General features: G+C 43.3%; 1 protein-coding gene across 4 annotated transcripts in view; it reads left to right on the plus strand.

Annotated features, from left to right (window-relative positions):
- Positions 1-916, plus strand: part of ass1 (argininosuccinate synthase 1) — a 57,658-nt gene extending 56,742 nt beyond the window's left edge. For all 4 annotated transcript variants that reach the window (XM_082171275.1, XM_082171276.1, XM_082171277.1 and 1 more), the window contains one exon: positions 1-916. This exon is cut by the window's left edge and continues 619 nt beyond it. The gene's annotated coding sequence lies outside the window, so the exon portion shown is untranslated.
- The last annotated feature ends 14,084 nt before the right edge of the window (positions 917-15,000 follow it).

Genomic DNA, 15,000 nt, shown 5'->3' on the forward strand with positions numbered 1-15,000 from the left:
TGTTTAATAGAATACAATACGATGTTTATTTATAAAGCACAATTTAACAACAACTGAAGTGCTGTAAAAGTACAAAAGTAATTTGATTATGCTGTTTGCAATGCATCATGGGATTGTAGTTCTTTCCTCACTAAAGCCGTTAACGTCACAATCCGATTTAAAACAATACATTTTGGTTACACTTTATTTTAAGGTGTCATTGTTACAGTGTAATTATATATTTAAGTACTGAGTAATATTAAGCAATTACATGTACTTACTATAGGGTTAGGGAAGGATTAGGGTTTGGTTGAGGGTTAGTTTCATGTAATTATGCATAATTTACTGTTATTACTATGGTAAGTACATGTAACATATGTAACAAGGACACTGTCAAATAAAGTGTTACCAATTTTTTTTGCTTCAAATCAAACGTTGTAGTGTTGTGCTTCACCTCGAATCACACCTGGTTGTCTTGTTTCGAGGCTTATAACACTTTTAAATCCCTATGGGAAAAATGAATGGGAAAAATGAATGGAAAACATACTTCCAGAACCAGCGCCTCTGAAAAACAGAATGTGATGTGCCAGTGTCTGGTCTTTAATAATGTTAATGTTCATGTAACGTTTTTTCGGAATTCTGTTTTTTTTTTTATGTTACAACTTGTTTCGGAATGTTCAGAGAACATTCCATTCCCATAATGTGTGAAGAGTGATAGAATGGAATGTTCCGTTCACATTTTTAACAGTTCTCATGTAAAAAAAAAAAAAAAAACAGGACATTCAGAGAACATTAAAACAGAACATTTTCACCAATTAATGGGAACGTTAGCAAAACATTCTCAGAGCGTATTTCTGTTTGCTGGGATGCCGTTACTGTAATTTTTAACTCTGATTGAATGAGCTGTATATGCAGATATTAAAGTACTTCAGACGTCCATCAGTTTCTCGTTGCTTTTAAAGCTCCACACACACACACACACACACACACACACACACACACCCTGCGGAGAGACAGAACAAATAACCGTCATGATGTGACATGCTTGCTCTAAAACCATGTTTCTGTCCTCGGCAAAGCCATTTACTCTCCGTCAACAAATACTCTCGCACTCCTTCCTCTTAAGGTGCAAACTAAGGCTTTCTGATCCCTTTCCATTTCCCTGTGTGTGTGTGTGTGTGTGTGTGTGTGTGTGTTGTGAACGAGGAGACAGAACCCGGATCCCCCGCTGCTGGTAATAGACGCTGGCTCTTTCAGTCGGTCCTGAACTCAATTACACCACAGGCGTCTCATCCGCTCCTCCAATTACACACACCGGCCCCTTTATACACAACCACATGCATACGGGAACACACACACCTCGGGAACACACACACATTGAGAACACGCATGCGTACGGGAACATACATCACCTCGAGAACACACACACATCGAGAACACACACACATTGAGAACACACACACATAGAGAACACACATCACCTCGAGAACACACACACATTGAGAACACACATGCATACGGGAACACACATCACCTCGAGAACACGCATCACCTCGAGAACACACACACATTGAGAACACACACACACACATAGAGAACACACACATAGAGAACACACATCACCTCGAGAACACACATCACCTCGAGAACACACACACATCGAGAAAACACACACATTGAGAACACACACACATTGAGAATACACACATCAAGAACACACACACATTGAGAACACGCACACATCGAGAACACACATCACCTCGAGAACATACATCACCTCGAGAACACACACACATTGAGAACACACACACATTGAGAAAACACACACATAGAGAACACACATCACCTCCAGAACACACATCACCTCCAGAACACACACACACATTGAGAACACACACACATTGAGAATACACACATCAAGAACACACACACATTGGGAACACACACACATTGAGAACACACATCACCTCGAGAACACACATCACCTCGAGAACACACACACACATCGAGAACACACACACATTGAGAACACACATCGCCTCGAGAACACACACACACCTCGAGAACACACACACATTGAGAACACACATCACCTCGAGAACACACACACATCGAGAATACACATCACCTTGAGAACACACATCGCTCGAGAACACACATCACCTTGAGAACACACACATTGAGAACACACACACATCGAGAACACACACACATCAAGAACACACATCACCTCGAGAACACACACACATCGAGAACACACACACATCGAGAACACACACACATCGAGAACACACACACATCGAGAACACACACACATCGAGAACACACACACATCGAGAACACACATCACCTCGAGAATACACACACATCAAGAACACACATCACCTTGAGAACACACACACATCGAGAACACACATCACCTCGAGAATACACACACATCAAGAACACACATCACCTTGAGAACACACACACATCGAGAACACACATCACCTCGAGAATACACACACATCGAGAACACACATCACCTCGAGAACACACACACATCGAGAACACACATCAATTCGAGAACACACACACATCGAGAACACACATCGCCTTGAGAACACACATCGCTCGAGAACACACACACATCGAGAACACACATCACCTCGAGAACACACACACATCGAGAACACACATCAATTCGAGAACACACACACATCGAGAACACACATCGCCTCGAACACAAATCACCTCGAGAACACACACACATCGAGAACACACATCACCTTGAGAACACACACACATTGAGAACACACATCACCTTGAGAACACACACACATCGAGAACACACACACATCGAGAACACACCCACATCGAGAACACACATCACCTCGAGAACACACACACAGAGAACACACATCGAGAACACACACACATCGAGAACACTCATCGCCTCGAGAACACACACTGAGAACACACACACATCGAGAACACACCCACATCGAGAACACACATCACCTTGAGAACACACCCACATTGAGAACACACATCACCTTGAGAACACACACACATCGAGAACACACACACATCGAGAACACACATCACCTCGAGAATACACACACATCGAGAACACACATCGCCTCGAGAACACACACACATCGAGAACACACATCACCTCGAGAACACACACACATCGAGAACACACATCAATTCGAGAACACACACACATCGAGAACACACATCACCTCGAGAACACACACACATCGAGAACACACATCACCTCGAGAACACACACACATCGAGAACACACATCAATTCGAGAACACACACACATCGAGAACACACATCGCCTCGAACACACATCACCTCGAGAACACACACACATCGAGAACACACATCACCTTGAGAACACACACACATTGAGAACACACATCACCTTGAGAACACACACACATCGAGAGAACACACCCACATCGAGAACACACATCACCTCGAGAACACACATCGAGAACACACATCACCTCGAGAACACACACACATCGAGAACACACATCGCCTCGAGAACACACACACATCGCGAACACTCATCGCCTCGAGAACACACACTGAGAACACACACACATCGAGAACACACCCACATCGAGAACACACATCACCTTGAGAACACACACACATTGAGAACACACATCACCTTGAGAACACACACACATCGAGAACACAGACACATCGAGAACACACCCACATCGAGAACACACATCACCTTGAGAATACACACACATCGAGAACACACATCACCTCGAGAATACACACACATCGAGAACACACATCGCCTCGAGAACACACACACATCGAGAACACACATCGCCTCGAGAAGACACACACATCGAGAACACTCATCGCCTCGAGAACACACACGGAGAACACACACACATCGAGAACACATCACCTCGAGAACACACATCATCTGGAGAACACACACACATCGCCTCGAGAACACACACACATCGAGAACACTCATCGCCTCGAGAACACACACGGAGAACACACACACATCGAGAACACATCACCTCGAGAACACACATCACCTCGAGAACACACACACATTGATCACAGATCACCTCGAGAACACACACACATTGATCACAGATCGAGAACACACACACATCGAGAACACACACACATCGAGAACACACACTCATCGAGAACACACATCATTTTGAGAACACACACACATCGAGAACACACACTCATCGAGAACGCACATCACCTCGAGAACACACATCATTTTGAGAACACACACACATCGAGAACACACACTCATCGAGAACGCACATCACCTCGAGAACACACACATGGAGAACACACATCACCTCGAGAACACACACACATCGAGAACACACATCACCTCGAGAACACACACACATTGAGAACACACATCACCTCGAGAACACACATCATTTTGAGAACACACACACATCGAGAACACACACTCATCGAGAACGCACATCACCTCGAGAACACACATCATTTTGAGAACACACACACATCGAGAACACACACTCATCGAGAACGCACATCACCTCGAGAACACACACATGGAGAACACACATCACCTCGAGAACACACACACATCGAGAACACACATCACCTCGAGAACACACACACATCAAGAACACACATCACCTCGAGAACACACATCATTTTGAGAACACACACACATCGAGAACACATACTCATCGAGAACGCACATCACCTCGAGAACACACATCATTTTGAGAACACACACACATCGAGAACACACATCACCTCGAGAACACACACATGGAGAACACACATCACCTCGAGAACACACACACATTGAGAACGCACATCACCTCGAGAACACACATCGCCTCGAGAACACACACCGCCTCGAGAACACACACATGGAGAACACACATCACCTCGAGAACACACACACATTGAGAACGCACATCACCTCGAGAACACACATCGCCTCGAGAACACACATCACCTTGAGAACACACACACATCACCTCGAGAACACACACATGGAGAACACACATCACCTCGAGAACACACATCCCCTTTGAGAACACACACACATCGAGAACACACACACCTCGAGAACACACACACATCGAGAACACACATCACCTTGAGAACACACACATCAAGAACACACATCACCTCGAACACACACACATCGAGAACACACACACCTCGAGAACACACACACCTCGAGAACACACATCACCTTGAGAACACACACATCAAGAACACACATCGCCTCAAGAACACACACACACATCGAGAACACACACACCTCGAGAACACACACACATCGAGAACACACATCACCTTGAGAACACACACATCAAGAACACACATCGCCTCGAACACACACACATCGAGAACACACACATCGAGAACACACATCACCTCAAGAACACACACACATCGAGAACACACATCGCCTCGAGAACACACACACCTCGAGAACACACACACCTAGAGAACACACACACCTCGAGAACACACACACCTCGAGAACACACACCTCGAGAACACACACACCTCGAGAACACATACACCTCGAGAACACATACACCTCGAGAACACACATCACCTCGAGAACACACACATGGAGAACACACATCACCTCGAGAACACACATCCCCTTCGAGAACACACACACATCGAGAACACACACACCTCGAGAACACACACACATCGAGAACACACACACCTCGAGAACACACATCACCTTGAGAACACACACATCAAGAACACACATCGCCTCAAGAACACACACACACATCGAGAACACACACACCTCGAGAACACACACACATCGAGAACACACATCACCTTGAGAACACACACATCAAGAACACACATCGCCTCGAACACACACACATCGAGAACACACACATCGAGAACACACATCACCTCATGAACACACACACATCGAGAACACACACCTCGAGAACACACACACCTCGAGAACACACACACCTCGAGAACACACACACCTCGAGAACACACACACCTCGAGAACACACACACCTCGAGAACACACACACCTCGAGAACACACATCGCCTCGAGAACACACATCGCCTCGAGAACACACACACCTCGAGAACACACACACCTCGAGAACACACACACCTCGAGAACACACACACCTCGAGAACACACACACCTCGAGAACACACACACCTCGAGAACACACACACCTCGAGAACACACATCACCTCGAGAACACACACATGGAGAACACACATCACCTCGAGAACACACACACCTCGAGAACACACATTTTTTATGTTTTTAAAAGTCTCTTCTGCTTATCAAGGCTGCATTTATTTGATCAAAAATACAGTAAAAACAGTGAAATATTATCATGATGTAAATCATCTGTTTTCTATGTGAATATATAGTAAACTGTTTTTTATTCCTGTGATCAAAGCTGAATTTTCAGCATCATTACTCCAGTCTTCAGTGTCACATGATCCTTCACAAATCATTCTAATATGATGATTTGATGCTCAAGAAACATTCATGATTATTATCAATGTTAAAAACAGTTATTTACATTTGTATGACATTTCTCCTTATAAAGAACCTTTTTTTGCCATAAAGGGTCTTTAAAATTGAGTCCGAACCCTCGAGTTCTACACTGGACTCTACACTGAACTCTACACTGAACTCTACACTGTAAAGTGCACAAGCTAAACAGGCAGATTTGAAAATGCAAATTTAAAAAGTAAAAAAAAATCAGTTTTGAAAGGTTTCATGATTATTGCACTCATAAAATTAATGAATTTAAAATTAATTAATGAAGTCACATTTATTTCTATAGCACTCAACATAGATTGTTTCAGAGCAGCATCACATTAGTAAAGAAAATATCAACGTTTCTTTAGATTTACTTGCAATCAGAGGCAATTATTAAAGAGCCTGTTTTAATGCATTTTTCAAAGGTTTCTGATTTTAATTTGGGGTCTTATACAATAGATTTACATGCATCAAAGATCAAAAACACTTGAATTTTCTCATAGTATACAGTGCACATCACCTCATTTCCCAAAGAGTCTGAAAACGGTTCGTTTGAAGATGGAGTCTCTCTAAACTCCTCCTTTCCTGATTGGTCAGATGGCTCTGTCTGCTGTGATTGGTCGGTTTTTTAATTGGTTTTAGATTAATCATGTTCTCGCAGTCTTAGGAAGAAGCTCCAGAACTGTCACTCAAATAAAAACAAATGTACAGCAGAACACACCACTCTATCCCAGAATGCAGTGCGCTCGACTTGCTCTCTCATCTCAAATCATATACTTCCCTGCTATATAGTGTGCGAAAAACAGTGTGTGACAGAAGAAAAGTAGGCAAAAAGTGTGCATAAGTTTATACTGTCTATATGACGTACTTTTCAGCTGTCGTGAAGTAATTACTTCGTCAAAATAGGGAATGTGATTCGGGATGCGGCCTGAGCTCTCATGGCTGGAGTGACATCACTGACAGGAAGTTGTTTCGTCACACGTGTCTCAGATGCCGAGGTATGAAAGCATCCCGTCTCGTCCAGGTGAATTAATGATCCGTGACCTTCCCTCAATTATGTCTCATTACCCCGCAGCCCCGAGGGATTCTGGGACACAATGGGAAGACATGAGATTTAAGAGTCGAGAGTGAAAACGAATCCTGACGGGGTTTTTCTGCTGTCCGTCTCCCGTCACTCACTGTCACACAAAGAGCTCTCTGTTCGGCTCCTCTCTGACGTTCACTATAGTAAAGTCATCATAGGTGAACATGCAAACAGTGGGTTAGATGGTGCACTGGCCAAAACTATGATTACTATGGTATATAGTAATTGCTAACTAAAACTAAATCTATTAAGAAAAAAATGTGTTACTTGAAATATAAGCACTACTTCATTTAAATAAAATATAATATTAAAAAAACTTGGTTATTTTATTTCAGTTAGTAGCAACATTTATAATTTTTATTTTGTTGAAGATGAAGTATATCGCTAAAACTGAAATAAAATTAATAAACATTCATTTTTAAATAAAATAACAAACTAAAATGGAAAATATAAAAAAAACGAATTCAAAATATTAATAAATACTATAAAGTATATTAATTATACTAAAAAAGACTGCAGTAGAAATGTGAACTAGTGTTATTTTTTATTAAATCAGTTTTTTTATATTTTTTAATTTTAGTTCAAGTTTTAGTCATTTTGTTGGTGTTTTAGTCTAATTGTTTTATTGTCTATATAGTTATTATTTCAGTTTTAGTTTGAGTTATTTTAGTACTAAAGTTCTAAATTAAAATGAGAAATTTAGCATTTTATTTAAATTTCAGTTAATGTTTATTTCAAGTAACAAAAGTGTTTTTTTCACGCTTTTAGTTTCAAGTTTTTCTATTTTTTTTCTTCCAGTTTTTAGTTCAGTATAATAATCATAATTTTTAAAACTTGCCATAATCTTTTTTTATTTTATTTTTTTAAGTACCTGCAATTTCACTCCTGCCAGTTTGACATCTATTTTATTTACTTTTTTTATTTTTTTATTGAACAATATCAATGTACAAACCAGGTCGGGAACAATAATACGCATATGAAAATATAACCAAATAATTAAATCTCCATTTGTATATCTATCATTTTGTGTATATTAATGTTTCTCCAATTTTTTCCCAAGCCTCTCTAATAAATGCTGGGATGTTTCAAAATATGAACGCAACCGTTTAAATGTTTAACTTATCGATTGGGTTTCTCCATATTTGACCTTCAGCATTTTTTTTTTTTTTTTTTTTTTTTACGTTTATTTCGAGTAACAAAAATGTATTTTCATGCTTTTAGCTTCAGTTTTAGTGAACTATAATAACCATAATTTAAAAACTAGACTTTTTCACTGCAATTTCACTCGTGCAATATTGACATCTTTCAAGTATGAATGCAATATGCATATGAAAACATAACCAAACATGTCATTTAATCTACATTTGTATATCTGTCATTTATATTATGTTAATGTTTCTCCAATTTTTTCCCAAGCCATGTTTGGGTCAAAATATGGATGTGTTTAATTTACCGGTTGGGTTTGTCCATATTTGACCCAGCATATATATATATTGTTTAGAGTGTGTATTTGAGTCTGAAGCTTTTTCCTCCTCAGAAACGCTGAGATGTTCTGACATGTTGTCACTCACGAACCCTCCCTCTGCTCACCTGCGCTGCAACAATGACTTCAGGGCCTTTATTAACATCAATCATTGTAACCCAAGACTCACACACACACACACACGGGCCCCGGAGCCGACCGAGGCCCCTCGTCTTGCTGCCATTAAGGGGCTGCGGACAATTATGTCAAATGTTAAATGTTAAAACGACATCTAGATCCACGGGAACGCAAACCTGCCATTTGAAGTCACTGCTTTCCCAGCTCAAACTGTTCACATAAAAGCATGAGAGAAAAGCTGTCGATATGAGATGAGATTTGTTAAGCCTGCAGGATTATAACAGGAATCTGTTTTTTGGACGGGTTTTAAGACGCTCTGGAGGTTTGATCTAATGGATGGATATGAGGTCATAATCTCACAGCTATATTTCTTCTGGTTATGGATTTATGACTCTCTGGCGTGATCGTTAGACTGGTTTAAAAGGCTGTTTAAGGCCTGATTTCTAAATGGGTTTATAGTTTACACTGCATCACTGTGACTCATTATTATAACTCATTTATTATTATTATTGTTATCTGTGTATCATTCAAAAGTTTGGGGTCGGGATTTGCTAATGTTTTTGAAAGAGTCTCTTCTGCTCACCAAGGCTGCAGTTATTTGATAAAAAATACAGTAAAAAAATGGTGAAATATTAATCCAATGTAAATCATCAGTTTTCTATGTGAATATCTAGTAAAGTGTAATTTATTCCTGTGATCAAAGCTGAATTTCCAGCATCATTACTCCAGTCTTCAGTGTCACATGATCCTTCAGAAATCACTCTAATATGAGGATTTGATGATCAAGAAACATTTATGATTATTATCAATGTTGTGATTTATTTAATTTTTCAGGATTCGTTGATGATTATAAACTTCAAACGAACAGCATTTTTTTTAAATAGAATATTTTGTAACATTATTAATGTTGAATGCATCCTTGCTGAATAAAAGTATTAATTTCTTTCAAAAGAAAGTCCTACTATTTAAAACTAAATGGACATGTAAATAAAAACTAATAAAAAGGGGCAAAAACATAAAATTACTGACACAAAAATAAAAATGGATGAACAATATAAAATCAAACTATTCATTTAATATAGAGATAAAATCCCACAGACACACACTGAAGGCAAAGATCACAGAGACAGAGATTTGCACCTAGCAACCATCTAGAACTCCTTAGCAACTGCATGGAAACACACTAAAAGCCCCTCAGAACAACTTAGCAACACCCTGGCAACCACCTAGGGGGGAAAAAACCACTTCAATTTAGACTGAAAAAACAAACTAATTTACTAATGTCACATTTACATTCCTCTGTGGTGAAAATCCAGCTTTTAATGTTGTTTATGTGTCTATGTGGTGTTTTTAATCTGCTTTAAGACAAACCATGTGTAAGTTCATAAGTCGACAGCATTGCTGAGTATTTCCTCCTTAAAACTGCAGTGAACCAAAGACAGTCTCAAACACACGCTTTGAAATCGCTGGTGTTTCTGACGTCACAAACTACCTTGTAACCAATCAGATCAACGTGTGATCGTCAACCAGTGGATCTCTGAGCTGAGTGAGTGAGTGGAGGCGGGGCTCATTTGCATATTCATAGAACCACGCATACTAAATGAGGCAAGGGTGTAGTAGAGTTACATTCAAGATATTTTGAGGCATGAATTTTTTTTTCCTAAAGGGAAAACTGCTTACATGTAATTTTGATGATCAAATATGAGTTTTAAGGGATACAACACAAATATTGATTACAGGGGGACTTTAAGAAGGCAATAAACATGAGAAGCGCCGCTAGATATATAAGAAATGGTGAGAGCATAAGAAGATTGTCTTTTTTTCCAGCAGGATGCAGTGAAGTTCTCCAGGAGGAGTTTTCATCGTTTTCTTGAATGTTGTCAATGTCCCTTTAAGAATATTTCCTTTCACTCGGCGGCCATCTTTGAATCGCCTCATCTATTTTCTCCATACTGTATATGATTTTCTCACGCATTCATGAAGAATAACCGCGGAGTAGAGAGGACACTGACAACACACCGACAGAGCAGGTTACTTTAGATATGAAACAAAGTCTCAGCATTCAAATTATGTCATTTTTGTCACTTACTGGAATCAATCATGTCTCATGACAAATCAGTGTTTCAACCGCAGAAAGACGTCATTAAAACAGCTTGAGAACAATGTCACATAAAGCTAATCAATAGGCCTACATATAGCCTAGCCTAGCATGTTAGTTAGCTAGTTACAAAAATGAACTCTAGAGAAGAGTATTTTGCTAAATATATGCTCTATATTACATGTTCATTATATTTTTACTCTTATTTAATTAAAAAAATATAAAAATATAATTATAAAACCACACTTTATTAATTAGGAATGAGTTGTTAATTTTAAAGTCCCCATGAAATCAAAAGTGACGTTATTTGGCTTATGTTAGCCTTCCTGTTATCTATAAGCTAAATCTAGTGTGTTCCAAAACAATGACAAAATTCGCATTTAGAATATAAAAGCATTAAAAAAGTACAGTCTCTCACTTCCGCCAATTATGGATCAGTGATATTGATGACAACACTCCGCCAATTCAAATCAGTAAATCTAGTTTCAATGAGTCAAGACAATTTAGTTGAGTTGGGTCAACTTAGTTTATTGTGGTATGTTTAACTTTATTACATTTGTCTTGACTAATTATTTAATGTCGGTGTTACGAACTGCTCCGAGACACGAAGGTAGAGATCCAAATGCAGCTTTAATGAGGGGTAATCCAAAGACGAAATCCAACAAACAGGCAATGGTCGAAACACAGGTAAGCAGTCCAAACAAACAAATAAACAAACCAACAAAACAGGCAGGGACCAGAGGCAAGAGAGTAATCCAGGGAACAAGGCAAAATATCCAAAAAACCAAGAAACCAAGAAACAAGAAAACCAGGGAAAAACGCTCAGAGATGCAGTGTAACACAAACAAAACTTCGCAGTGTGTGAATGAGTGAACATGGTATAAATAGGTTGAGACTAACAGGGTGATGAGACACAGGTGAAGAGACACAGGTGAATGCAATCAGAGATGATGAGTCCGGGCAGTGAGTTATGGGAAATGTAGTTAGTGAGTGAATAGGAGAGTCTGGTGTGGAGTGCCCTCTGGTGGTTCTCAAGGGCACTCCAGCTGGTGACCGTTACATAGCCCCCCCTTTAAGGAGCGGATTCCAGACGCTCAAAATTCTCCAGGAGGGAGGTGGAGCGGAGGCGGACCTGGGGGCGGGATGGCGGGCCAGGCCCGTGCAGCGGAAGAGGACCTGAAGACTCCGGCAGGGCGGAGGGCCAGGGCGGAGCAGGCTCTGCAGGCGACCAGGGCGGAGCAGGCTGTGCAGGCGACCAGGGCGGAGCAGGCTGTGCAGGCGACCAGGGCGGAGCAGGCTGTGCAGGCGACCAGGGCGGAGCAGGCTGTGCAGGCGACCAGGGCGGAGCAGGCTGTGCAGGCGACCAGGGCGGAGCAGGCTGTGCAGGCGACCAGGGCGGAGCAGGCTGTGCAGGCGACCAGGGCGGAGACGAGCTTTCAGGCGGCCAGGGAGGAGACGACCTTCCAGGCGACCATGGCACAGGAACAGACACCGGCTCAGGAACAGACACAGGGACAGGAACAGACACTGGCTCAGGACCAGACACCGGCTCAGCGGAGACCATCTTGTCCGGAGACACTGGTTCGGCGGTGGCCAACTTGTCCGAAGGCACAGGCTTGGTTTCGGCCATCTTGTCCGAAGACACAGGCGTGGAGTCGGCCATCTTGTCCGAAGACACAGGCGTGGTTTCGGCCATCTTGTCCGAAGACACAGGCGTGGTTTCGGCCATCTTGTCCGAAGACACAGGCGTGGAGTCGGCCATCTTGTCCGAAGACACAGGCGTGGTTTCGGCCATCTTGTCCGAAGACACAGGCGTGGTTTCGGCCATCTTGTCCGAAGACACAGGCGTGGAGTCGGCCATCTTGTCCGAAGACACAGGCGTGGAGTCGGCCATCTTGTCCGAAGACACAGGCGTGGAGTCGGCCATCTTGTCCGAAGACACAGGCGTAGAAAGAGGAAGAGGAACCGATTCAGGCTCAGGCTCAGGATCAGATTCAGGCTCAGGCTCAGGATCAGATTCAGGCTCAGGAACAGATTCAGTCTCGGCTGGACGAGACTCTGGATGGGCGGACGTGACGTGAAGCTCTGACTCGGCAGGACTGACGTGAAGCTCTGGCTCTGGCTCGGCAGGACTGACGTGAAGCTCTGGCTCTGGCTCGGCAGGACTGACGTGAAGCTCTGGCTCTGGCTCGGCAGGACTGACGTGAAGCTCTGGCTCTGGCTCGGCAGGACTGACGTGAAGCTCTGGCTCTGGCTCGGCAGGACTGACGTGAAGCTCTGGCTCTGGCTCGGCAGGACTGACGTGAAGCTCTGGCTCTGGCTCGGCAGGACTGACGTGAAGCTCTGGCTCTGGCTCGGCAGAAGTGACGAGAACAGTCTCTGGCTCGGCATAAGTGACGTGAACAGTCTCTGGATCAGGATCAGCACGCTCTGAGCTTGACGGGACCAGCAGCGAGGGCTTTGAGCTGGGTAGGACCAGCGGCGAAGAGGACTCTGAGCTGGTTAGGACCAGCGATGAAGAGGGCTTTGAACTGGACAGGACCAGCGATGAATAAGGCTCTGAACTGGACGGAACCAGCGGCGAAGAGGGCTCTGAGCTGGGCAGGACCAGTGGCGAAGAGGGCTCTGAGCTGGACGGAACCAGCGATGAAGAGGGCTCTGTGCTGGACGGGACCAGCAGTGAAGAAGGCTCTGTGCTGGACGGGACCAGTGGTGAAGAGGGCTCTGTGCTGGACGAGACCAGCGGTGAAGGCTCTAGCTTGGCGGGCATGTCGCTTGCTGTCTCAGGCGCGGCGGGCATGACGCTCTCAGTCTCAGGGGCGGCGGGCATGACGCATACTGCCTTGGCTTCGGCAGATCTTGCGTGAAGTGCGGGCTCGGCTGGACTGGCGTGAAGTGCGGGCTCGGCTGGACTGGCGTGAAGTGCAGACGGTGACATGGCGTGCCACGGAAGGAAGCTCTCCAGACATCTGGAGAGTGCCTCTCTCCAATTCAGACCAGAGAGATCGGGGAGCTCCCTTGGGTCGACCTCCTTAGCCCCCAGCCGGTAGCACAACTTAATTGCCTCGTCACCTAGAGAGCAAGAGGCAGCGAGAGGAACAAACCCCCAGGTGTACTGGAACAGATCGAGGCTATCCAGGGCCAAGGCCGCGATCTGTCCAGCGAACTCCCGGCTCATGCTGGGAAGATCAGGAGAGATCCGTACTGCTGGATTGCTGGAGGTCATAGCTGCTGGATCTGGGTGTGGCGAAGTTTTCTGTTATGAACTGCTCCGAGACACGAAGGTAGAGATCCAAATGCAGCTTTAATGAGGGGTAATCCAAAGACGAAATCCAACAAACAGGCAATGGTCGAAACACAGGTAAGCAGTCCAAACAAACAAATAAACAAACCAACAAAACAGGCAGGGACCAGAGGCAAGAGAGTAATCCAGGGAACAAGGCAAAATATCCAAAAAACCAAGAAACCAAGAAACAAGAAAACCAGGGAAAAACGCTCAGAGATGCAGTGTAACACAAACAAAACTTCGCAGTGTGTGAATGAGTGAACATGGTATAAATAGGTTGAGACTAACAGGGTGATGAGACACAGGTGAAGAGACACAGGTGAATGCAATCAGAGATGATGAGTCCGGGCAGTGAGTTATGGGAAATGTAGTTAGTGAGTGAATAGGAGAGTCTGGTGTGGAGTGCCC

Source organism: Leuciscus leuciscus (genome assembly GCF_965113295.1).
Source record: "Leuciscus leuciscus genome assembly, chromosome: 5".
Lineage (NCBI taxonomy): Eukaryota > Metazoa > Chordata > Actinopteri > Cypriniformes > Leuciscidae > Leuciscus > Leuciscus leuciscus.